The sequence below is a fragment of the Rhinopithecus roxellana genome, chromosome 21 (assembly GCF_007565055.1).
Source record: "Rhinopithecus roxellana isolate Shanxi Qingling chromosome 21, ASM756505v1, whole genome shotgun sequence".
Lineage (NCBI taxonomy): Eukaryota > Metazoa > Chordata > Mammalia > Primates > Cercopithecidae > Rhinopithecus > Rhinopithecus roxellana.
The window spans coordinates 21,210-29,958 of record NC_044569.1 but is presented as its reverse complement, the minus strand read 5'-3'; the positions used below and the strand labels follow the sequence as shown (position 1 = coordinate 29,958).

Sequence of the window (8,749 nt, the reverse complement as noted above, 5' to 3'; positions counted from 1 at the left end):
GGACAATTCAGCCTGCAGTTGAGAGTGGTCTCTATGTAAACTGGATATCAGCATAGCGGCAGGAGCAGAAATCATCAAGACAGTGGACCCCCCAGCCTGTCACTTGACCTCTGTTCTGTAATGCTGCCTGCACATTGCCCGTTTGGTGCAGGATATGCCTGGCTTGTTTCAAACATCCCGTGCCTGCTGGAGCTGAGGGTGCAGCGGATTCATTAGCTCCATCGGAATGCCACCCCTTCATTGAAAACTCAGTTTGGCCCAGGCGCAGTGGCTCATGCCTGTGTCCCAGCACTTTGGAAGGCTGAGGTGGGAGGATCACTTGAGCCCAGGATTTCAAGACCAGCTTACACAACCTAGCGAGACCCCATCTCTATAAAAATATTAAAAAATTAACCGGGCATGCTGGCACACGCCTGTGGTCCCAACTATTTGGGAAACTGAGGTGGGAGAATCACTTTTGCCAGGAGTTGATGAATTTTCTCCCACCTGTGTTGAGCTATGCTTGCACCACTGCACTCCAGCCCGAGTGACAGAGCAAGACCCTGACTCTAAAAGGAAACAAAACAAAAAATAAAGCTTGATTTGTTTTCTCATCCCATGGCCCACTGCCAACTCTATCAGTTTTGGCTCTTGACTGTCTTATACCTGGGAGTGTAGGGAGAAACTTTTGCCAGACCCTTCAGTGATGGCTTTGACAATCTGTTGTCATGAATAAATTTTGATACCTGACAAAAGAGTGTCTAGAATCTTCCTTTCCTTTACAAAGTGTAAGGGGTCAGATGTATTGCCCCTTTTGGGATATAAATTAATTATTGTTCTGCCAGCCACTGGGAACATTTTAGAAGCCCATTTATTACTATCTGCAGTGGTACCTCATATTTGGTTTCCTGTGTCATAAAGAAAAACCTGCAAATACCTAAAAGTAAGGATTCCAGTGAAATGTGGGTTCTGCTTCACTCTGTTTGGTGTGGGAGGCTGTGTTAAGTCTAACTCTAAGAATACCGGTAGTGGTATCTATCTTCATTCTAAGAATTGAGGGAGGCAAGGTTTGTGCAGAATTAAATCACCCTGTCATATCTGTGAGGCTTCCTGCAGAACGAAGGCAAATAAACCCAAACAAACAAAACAGGAACACGTCGGAAACAGTCAGAGGTGTATGTCTGGAGCTAAGGTTACGAGCTGAGCCTTGAAAAGTTCATGAGAGACCAGCTTGCTTGAAAAGATCCTTCGTGTGTGTGTGCGTGTGTGTGCATTGTTTTGTTTGTTATGGTTTTGGTCCGTACTACCATATTTACCCCATGTGTGGTGGTTGGAAATGTCAGGGTTTCTTGATTGAAAAAGGAGATAAGAGATTCTGCCATTCACAGCACAGAAGTGGGATGAGCCCCGCTATGGTGTACACGTGTGCGTCTGTGTGTTTATGTCTGTGTCATCTCTGTGTGTTTCTGTGCCAGTGTCTGTGTGTCTGTGCATATGTAGTGTGTCTGTACCTGTGTGTAAGTCTGTGTACAAGTGTCTGCGTGTATGTGTGTGTCTCTGTGTATGTGTCCGTGCATGTGTTGTATGTGTCTATGTTGTGTCTGTGTGTCTGTGCATATGTAGTGTGTCTGTATCTGTGCGTAAGTCTGTGTACATGTGTCTGCGTGTGTGTGTGTCTCTGTGTGTGTGCATGTGTTGTATGTGTGTCTATGTTGTGTCTGTATCTGTGTGTGTGTTGTGCATGTGTTATGTGGTATCTCTGTGTGTCTGGGTCTGTGCATGTGTCTGTGTGTGCATGTGTCTCTGTGTGTGTTGTCTGTGTGCATTTGTCTGTGTGTGTCTGTGTGTGTGCCTATGTTGTGTAGTGTTTGTATGTTTATGGCTGTGTGTGTTGTGTGTGTGTGTCTGTGCATGTGTGTGTGTGTGTTGTGTGTGTCTGTGTCTGTATGCCTGTGTGTCTTTGTGTGTGCATGTTGTGTACTGTATGTCTGTGTATGTCTGTGTGTGTGTCTGTCTCTGTGTGTCTGCGTATGTCTGTGTGTATGTGTGTGTCTGTGTGTCTGTGTATGTCTGTGTGTGTGTCTCTGTGTGTGTCAGTGTGTGCCTGTGTATGTGTCTCTGTGTCAATATGTGCCTGTGTGTGTGTCTCTGTGTCTGTGTGTCAGTGTGTGTGTGTGTCTGTCAGTGTGTCTCTGTGTCTGTATGTGTCTGTGTGTGTGTCTCTATGTGTGTCTGTGTGTCAGTATGTTTGTGTGTTGTGTCTCTGTGTCAGCGTGTGTCTGTATGTGTGTCTCTGTGTGGGTCTGTGTGTCTGCGTATGTCTTGTGTGTGTGTGTGTCTGTGTGTGTGTCTGTGTATGTGTGTGTGTGTCTGTGTGTGTGTCCCTGTGTGTGTGTGTCTGCGTATGTCTTGTGTGTGTGTGTCTGTGTATGTGTGTGTGTCTATGTCTGTGTGTGTGTCTGTGTCTGTGTGTGTCTGTGTATGTGTGTGTGTATGTCTGTGTGTGTGTGTATGTCTGTGTATGTGTGTGTGTCTGTGTGTGTGTATGTGTGTGTGTCTGTGTCTGTGTGTGTCTGTGTATGTCTGTGTGTGTGTCTGTGTCTGTGTGTGTCTGTGTGTGTGTCTGTGTGTGTGTCTGTGTGTGTCTGCGTATGTCTTGTGTGTGTGTGTGTGTGTGTCTGTGTGTGTATGTGTGTGTGTATGTCTGTGTGTGTGTCTGTGTCTGTGTGTGTCTGTGTATGTCTGTGTGTGTGTCTGTGTCTGTGTGTCTGTGTGTGTGTGTGTCTGTGTCTGTGTGTGTCTGTGTCTGTGTGTGTCTGTCTGTGTGTCTGTGTGTCTGTGTGTGTGTATGTGTGTGTGTATGTCTGTGTGTGTCTGCGTATGTCTTGTGTGTCTGTGTGTGTCTGCATATGTCTTGTGTGTGTGTGTGTCTGTGTGTGTCTGTGTATGTCTGTGTGTGTGTCTGTGTCTGTGTGTGTATGTGTGTGTGTGTCTGTGTCTGTGTGTGTGTATGTCTGTGTGTGTGTGTGTGTCTGTGTGTCTGTGTGTGTGTGTCTGTGTCTGTGTGTGTGTATGTCTGTGTGTGTGTCTGTGTGTCTGTGTCTGTGTGTGTGTATGTCTGTGTGTGTGTGTGTCTGTGTGTGTGTGTCTGTGTATGTGTGTGTGTCTGTCTGTGTGTGTCTGTGTGTGTCTGTGTCTGTGTGTGTGTTTCTCTGTGTGTGTCTGTGTATGTGTGTGTCTGTGTGTGTGTGTCTGTGTCTGTGTGTGTGTCTGTGTCTGTGTGTGTCTGTGTGTGTGTCTGTGTATGTGTGTGTCTGTGTGTGTATGTGTGTGTGTGTCTGTGTGTGTCTGTGTATGTGTGTGTGTCTGTGTCTGTGTGTGTGTCTGTGTGTGTGTCTGTGTGTGTGTGTGTCTGTGTGTGTGTCTGTGTGTGTGTCTGTGTGTGTGTCTGTCTGTGTGTGTGTGTGTATCTCTGTACAGAGGCATAGCAAAGTCATGCAAAACCATCTTCTTTCACCTCACGGTTCTCTCCTTCCTCAACCGGAAGCCACTCTGCTTTGTTGTGAAAACAAATAAACTACTTTATTACAAAAGAAAGACCAAATAACCTGAAAAGCTCAAATTAAATCCACCTTATGATACAATATTAAAAAACAGAAATTTTCAATGGAGGAAATCCCACACTAGACTGAGGAAGATGGGCCAGTTTAACTGGAGTCTCTGCTTGTTTTATATTTCTTTTCTATTCTCCATCCCCATTTGCTCTTTCACAGGGAGCGGGTTCACCCCTCAATGTCTGACTAACATGCTTTTCATTTGAATTCAAAATATTTGGTGATGATTGGCAAAGAATGAGGATGGGAAATTGAATATTACATCATCTTAGGAAGGCTTCCTCCTCCCTCACTTCCTTCCTTCTTCTTTTCTTCCTCCCTTCTCTACCTTTCTCCCTCCCTCCTTTCCTTTCTCCCTTCCCTTTTCTGTTCCTGTTGTGACCGTTCCCCTGATTGAGCAGATGTGGACATGGGGGAGCCAACTGTAGGAGTGACTGGTGCCTCGCAGACACCGTCCCTGAGGTAGCTGTCACCAGAGGATTGTCACTGAAAATGCAAGACGAGTTCGGCATTTGATTGCATTCTGCACAATTCAAGCAGGACAGATTGCTGCAGAAGATGACACCAGAAATAGCCACCACGTAGTGGGTTCTTACCACATGACAGACATGGTGCTGCTATAAGCTTGTGACTTGCACTGTCTGAGCCCTGAACACATCTAGAAGGTACGAGCATTTGCTCCATTTTCAGACCAGGAGACAGCAGCTCAAAGTGAACGATCTGTCAGTGGTCACACAGCTTGGAAGTGGCAGGGGGCACTTAGCCGGGTTGGACTCTGAAGGCCACGCATGTCAGCATCCTGACACAAACCCAAGCCCTTAGGCGCACATTCAAATGGATTTCCACCCACGTGTGTTTGGGAGCCACATGTCAACAAGCCATAACTTTCTTACCTGTTTCAGGAAAACATTATTTTCTCTCACCCGTGTTTATCACCATCCTATTTCTGTTTCAAGAAATCAAAACGTGTGAAGAAGACAGATTTGAAGAAGACCTTTTTTGGCCACTTCTGATAGTGAGACGCCGTTAGGAAGATGGAGTTCAGATGCTAAAATATTGGAATTTCTGATACATATTCATGGTTAGAGGGAAAGTCAGTGGCACTGTGGAGTGCAGAAAGCTAAGAAATACAGGAACTCCAACTGAGAAAAACGTAACTATGATGCTTCCAGGTGCAGGAAACTTCAGGTCCTTCTCTGCGTCCAGCCTTCCTGGAAAGCTTTCATTAAAAAAAGTTTTAAAATTTTGTATTTAGTTATTTTTAATTGACAAACAAAAATTGTATATAAAGGCTTTTGTATTTTATCCCACATGATAAAGGGCCGCACAGTTCTTTCTTGCTGCCTGAGTGAAGTGAGCATATTAACAGCACGCAGCGTTCAACTCTCATTAGTTTTCAATAGGCTCATTTGCCTTTGATCCTATTATTTCAAAGCCAAAAAAAAAAAAAAAAAAAAAAAAAGACCATATATAGAGAGAAACGATGGCATTATAGCTCCTCCTTCAATATGAGTAGCTCAATCTCTAATGGTTTCTTTCCATCGAGAAGAAGGTTTTAGTAACCAAGTGACTAAGTTACCTAGCTAAACTCCCCCCTCCTCCTTTATCAATACTTAATTAGTATTGATGCTTTTCTTGGCTAAATCTCATTTCGGAGCCTGCACAAATGAACTTTTTCCATAAATGAACCTTTTAAAGTGTGTATTTGAAATATCTTTAAGCCTAAGAAAATAGTTTTTAAACAAGTTATACATTGATTTCCTCTTACTCTGAAATATTTCTCAAGTGATTTTTCCTGAAAGATTCTTTGTGGTTCATTGAACACAAAAAAACAAACCGTGTACCAGGTCTGGTAGAGGTTACAGGGATATAGGTAACTTGGCATTTGTTCCCAAGGAGCTTAGGTCTCCAAGAGGAAATAAGACACTTCAACAAACAGCCACAAGGTAAAATAGAGAATTGTCCAGTGCTGTAATTTAACTGCTGATTCCTCTGTACCTAAAAGCTGGTTAAATCATAGTTTTATTGAATGCTAACAAACTCTTATTCCCCTCCTGCATGGAATTTTAAAAACCTTTTATTTTCTCTGGGCTATAATTATGGTGACCACATTTTCCATAGCAAAAATTAAGACACATCGTCTGACAAAGGTTTCTTGTGCCACTTCTAGGTGTGAGACCACCCATAGTTAGATTTTTTAAAAAGCAGGCTTTTTTAGGCAGGCCCTATAAAAATAGAGGTTTGTTAAATAGGTGCGTTTTTAGACTTTTCATTAAAAGCCTACAATACAAACAGTATTTTATTTTGTATCTGAATCAACATGTTATATCCTAAAGCACTATTTTACAGCCTAAGGGTATGTGAATAGAACGGCCTAAGTCTATTCATAATACTGCTGCATAGAGTAATAATACCTGCTATTATCTAGGTGTAATAGAAAGGTCCCAAGTGGTCCTCTCCAGGTCTTTAATTTTCCTTTTGAAGATAAAGTTCCTTCTTTCACTTTCATGGTTCAAGGTTTTTGAACCCGGCAAGTGATTGCTATTGAAGCATGCCAGATGTGAACAACTGTGACCATGGTACTTTAAAAGAAGGTGAAGGAGTGACTTTTTCTTCCCTACTGTCTCCCCCTACTACCATCTGTGGTTTCTACACATGTGACTTTTTCAAAACAGCAAGGCATGGGAAGGGATACCAGCCAGGGCCACCATAGTCCAGGCATGGGACTTCTGAAGTGAGGAGATAGAGATGAAACAGGCCAGTATTGATGACTGACAGATGATGAAACCAAGGCCTGCTGGAGAAAGATTCAGTGACTTACGCAAAGCTACACAGCTTGTTGGTGGCAGAGTTAGCTCCCAATCCCCAACTTTCTGAGTAAGGGAGGCTTCTATCCCCACTGTGATGTTTTCTTGATGTTCTGAGGTCACTCTGGTCGATTTCCATCCACTCTGATGTTGGGTACATCCCCTCCATGTGACTACATAATTCTCGAATCATAATTCTAAAATGATATATCACTGCACTATCACGGGAAAATAAGCTGGAAGACCTGGAGAGGTGATACCTGCCACTGATGGCTCTTCTATAGAGGTGACCTTGCAGGTTACCAGGACTTCTCCAGGCCGACTCTCAGATGGCCTGAAGCTGAGTCCAAGGCAAGCCTTATACACTATGGTTCCTGCTCTCCTGGGTATCACTGACCTACTGCTGATCCAGGAGGCCTTGGGATCAGACTTTTCCCATTAATGCTTTGTTTATGGTTAAAATATCACAGTATTTAGTGGGACCACTGCTCTCTTTATCAGATGGTTTTTATACTTAATTATTTTGTAACATGGCTGCACTTATAAGTTATCTGCTGATTTTTTTGTAGTTCATAAGCATAATGATTGGGTATTCACAGTCATATGTGAGATGTGCCAACCTCAACCTCTATGCTATAGTATAGAGTATGCTATAGTAATTACTATAGTATCACAGCCTGGCCAACATGGCGAAATCCCATCTCTACTAAAAATACAAAAATTAGCTGGGCATGGCAGCACACACCTGTAATCCCAGCTACTAGGGAGGCTGAGGCAGGAGAATTGCTTGAATCCTCTGGGGCAGAGGTTGCAGTGAGCCGAGATCGTGCCACTGAACTCCAGCCTGGATGACAGAGTGAGACTCCATTGCAAAAAAAAGAAAAGAAAAGAAAAGAAAATATAAAATGTATCTCTTCCATTAAAAACATATCCAATAATTCCGCTAAGATATTTGACTGACCTTCACATTCAGCCTCGTTCCACTGTAGCTTCCCATTCATTCATTTCGTTCAATGGCTATTTATTGAGCACCTAACATCTGGCAGACACTTTTCTGCTTCAGCATCAAACAAATAGACAAAAATTCCAGCCTGTTTGTGGTTTATATGGGATTGGATGGTGCTAATAACTGTATCAAAAAATAAAAACTATTAGCTTGCCCAAAATTTGGATTACCATGGGAGCAGGGAGCTAAAGGAAAAGGGATCTCATATGTATTGAATATCAGTGACCGTGTCATGTGCTGTGTTGTGTGGTTTATCTCATTTAATCATCGCAGCAACCCTGTGAAAGATGAATATGATTATTTTTACTTTTTACAGATGAAGAACCAAGATTTAGGAATATAATATATCTTGCTTAAGGTCATACTAGTGAGGAAATAAATCTATGTCAGTCTTTTCAAACATGCTAGATGTGATGATACCATTTTAGAACCATATATTTGATATATGGACCACCATACTGAAACCTCAGGGCATTTTGCCCACTAATGATATATATCAAGGAATGGCATTTCACAGATGAATGGATAAGGAAAATGTGGTGTGTGTGTGTGTGTATATACATATATACACACACGTATACATATATACAATATACACCTATATACATACATATACATATATATACATATATACACACACGTATACATATATACAATATACACCTATATACATACATATACATATATATACATATATACATATATACACACACGTATACATATATACAATATACACCTATATACATACATATACATATATATACATATATACATATATACACACACGTATACATATATACAATATACACCTATATACATACATATACATATATATACATATATACATATATACACACACGTATACATATATACAATATACACCTATATACATACATATACATATATATACATATATACATATATACACACACGTATACATATATACAATATACACCTATATACATACATATACATATATATACATATATACATATATACACACACGTATACATATATACAATATACACCTATATACATACATATACATATATATACATATATACATATATACACATATATACACACACACACATACACACATTTTCCTTATCCATTCATCTGTGATATATATCATTAGTGGGCAAAATGCCCTGAGGTTTCAGTATGGTGGTCCATATATCAAATATATGGTTCCAAAATATCACATCTAGCATGATAGTGAAAAGACTGACATATATGTGTATATATACACACACGTATATATATATATTACATACACATACATACACACACACACACACATATTACTCCACGTTAAGAATATTTTCATATGCAACTACATG

At 41.2% G+C, this 8,749-nt stretch overlaps 1 pseudogene; it reads left to right on the top strand.

Moving 5' to 3' along the window:
* Positions 1-6,957: 6,957 nt before the first annotated feature.
* Positions 6,958-7,033, top strand: LOC115895585 (annotated as a pseudogene).
* The last annotated feature ends 1,716 nt before the right edge of the window (positions 7,034-8,749 follow it).